The 2,828-nt window shown below is 50.4% G+C and overlaps 1 pseudogene; it reads right to left on the reverse strand.

Moving 5' to 3' along the window:
• Nucleotides 1-381: 381 nt before the first annotated feature.
• Nucleotides 382-2,205, reverse strand: LOC147869282 (putative galacturonosyltransferase-like 6 pseudogene; annotated as a pseudogene).
• Between the last annotated feature and the right edge of the window lie 623 nt (nt 2,206-2,828).

Below are 2,828 nucleotides of genomic sequence, written 5' to 3' on the forward strand. Positions count from 1 at the left end.
AGACCGCCATCCCGGTTACGAACCAACCAAGGAAATGAATGGACGAGTCCGAGGGACCTTCACGATTTTGATGAGAGGAAGGGAGAGAGGCACACCGCCAGTCCGACTGTCTTGTGCACGCCCAAAGTAGTTGGGTGGACAATGGAACCGAGTAGTTGGGTGGACGAGGCAATGTGGGTGGGTGGGTTGGTCACGCGTGCATCAAAGGTCGGTGGGTCGGGGTTGGTCGGGGTCGGGGTCCGAGGAGGAGGAGGAGTGGGGTTCGGGAGGGGGGAACGGGTTTGCGGAATTGGACGAGGTAAAAAATAACAAGTGAATGGTCCAAGCACACTATAATATAAGCCTATGTTTCCGTGGGAGGAGCTTGGGGGGGAGCGGCGGCGGCACGGGTGGGATTTACGAGGGGGGCGGGGGTGCGAGGGGCAATGTGGAGGTCAGGTCGAAGGGGGCCCAGAGGCGGTCGAGGGGGCAGGGGCAGCCGGAGTCGAGGCGGGACCAGGGCTTGCCCTGGCCGCTCCAGTGGAGGAGGCTGACGGGGCCGGGGTGGAGGGGGCGGCAGCTGCCCGTCACGCTGTCGCCCCCGAGGCCGTGCTGGTTCCAGCGGTGCGCCACCGGCTGCACCGAGCCCGCGAACACGAGCAGGAACGGCGGGAGCGAGCCCAGCTCGTAGATCCTCCTCTCCTTCTGCACCTCCATCCACTCCTCTATCCTCCTCGTGCAGTTCCTGCCCCTCCACCTCCTCAGATCCATCACCATCACCCCTGTGTTGAAGTAGCAAGGCTCCCGCTGCCCCCCATGGAAGCTTCTTCCATTCCTCCTCCTGCTCCTGCTCCTCCTCCATAGCTCTGCCCCCTCCTCCCAGAACGATGGCGAGAAGTACTTGGTGAAGTTGGCATGGCAGTACTCCGGCGCGGCTATGGTGTGCGGCCCCAAGCTCGTCGACCACAGCTTGGCTATGTCGTCCACCACCACCACATCCGAGTCCAGGTAGATCACCCTCCCCACGCACGCCTCCAGGATCTCTGCTAAATAGTTCCGAGCGTAGTTCAATGGCTGCTCCAATGCCTGCCTCACAGACGACGATATCCGATCCTTCACTAAACTCGAGTTGAAATGGTAGATCTTGAACTTCAGTGACGGGAAGCTTCCATGGAGCAGAGACTGAAACACAGAATCACTTCTTCCTCCCCTTCTTCCAACGTTTCCTCTTCTGTTTCTTCCGTTTTTGTTCTGATCGTCTTCTATTTCTTCTATTTCTTCTTCTTCTGTGACTAGGAAATGGAAGACAATGTTCTGTGGACAAGAAGCATGTTGCAGAATAGAGAAGACCGCTGCCATGGAGCCTCGCAGATATGCGACATCTAGAGTCATGGCAATATGCACAGAGGAAGGATCGCAGACATAAAACCCGTCATTGGGAGAGGGACAGCCATCTCCATTGTGAAACGACGGAGCTTCTTGAAACCTGAGTGATCCTAGAGCACTACCTCTGGTCATTGTCTGTGCAGAATCCGAAATTTGGCTATGGCCGGACTGATCATTATCATCATCATTATCCCCGTGGTTTTGGCTAAATGTCATGTGATTTGATCCGATGTTCCGAGCTCGATCTCTATAATTCTCTGATGTAACAGTAGAACTGTATAATTGCAGCGATGGAGACAGAAGAAGAAGAAGAAAAAGAAGCAATGAGGAAGAGACGATGGCCCATAGCCTTACGGATCGGCATAGCAGAACTGATCTTTGTATATATATTTGATCAGACGTTTTGTTCTTCTGCGTATAGCACATTGAATGGATATGACTTCCAGAAAAACTGCAGACGAAGCGCGAAGGAGAAGATGACAGAATAAAGAAGAGAAGCAATAGATCTCTAAGGTCTGTGAGGGCCGCCATAGCTTTTCTCTGCATATAGCACCCTCCTTTTTTTTCTCCTTCCACATTATAATAGTTCGATTCCTTACATAAGAAGCCATGACCTGCACGGCCTTCATCTGAATGAAGCCATCCATCAGTTCCTGCTTCTGTTTCAGGAAGAAAACGTCGTCTACATTGATAATTAAGTATGGTTTCAGCCTCGCTTCCTCCCTTTCCCATTAAACAAAATGATATCGATCTTACATTCAAACTACGAAAGCTCTTCTGATCTGTCTATAAATTTCATCGCCATGGACTGAATCGGAATATGTATTTGCAAAGACCACAGAGAAAGAGAGAGAGAGAGAGAGAGAGAGAGAGAGAGAGGAGAGGAGAAAGGGAGACAAATAAAGAATGAAGGAATGACAGGCGGATGAAAGAATGAAGGAATGACAGGCGGATGATTTCCTGCAACTACCAGAAGATCGTCCCAGCGATCAGATCTTTTGAAAAGAGTTTGGAATGAAGAAGATATACAGAAGGAGAGAAAACAAAGAAACAAGGCTGTGGAGAAAACACGAGTTCCATCGATGGCGGGATGTGAAGCTTCAATAAAAGAAAGTGAAAAACACGTGAAAGGTAGAAGGCAGAATTAAATAAAGCATAAGAACATGGATGAAGCAGAGAGAAAACAACAGAAAAAGCTTGATCAGTTTTGAAACAGGAGATGGACTCGATGGTTTACAGCATAACCTGATCCGTGGGAAATCGTGAGGCGTATCAACAAAGAAGAAAAGGAAGATGATGATAAAGAAGATGATGATGGCGATGAAGGAGAGATTCCGGAACGACGCATCAGAGGCGAATCTGTGGTGAAACTAGGAAGTATTCTGCTGAATGTCATCAGAGGTCGTCGGCAGTGGCGATCATGAAGAAGAAGATGATGACGGTGGTGGTGATGTTGAAGACAA

This window comes from Azolla caroliniana, unplaced genomic scaffold (genome assembly GCF_043228905.1).
Source record: "Azolla caroliniana isolate FFs.n. ecotype wild unplaced genomic scaffold, voAzoCaro1.0.p SCAF_1, whole genome shotgun sequence".
Classification (NCBI taxonomy): Eukaryota; Viridiplantae; Streptophyta; class Polypodiopsida; order Salviniales; family Salviniaceae; genus Azolla; species Azolla caroliniana.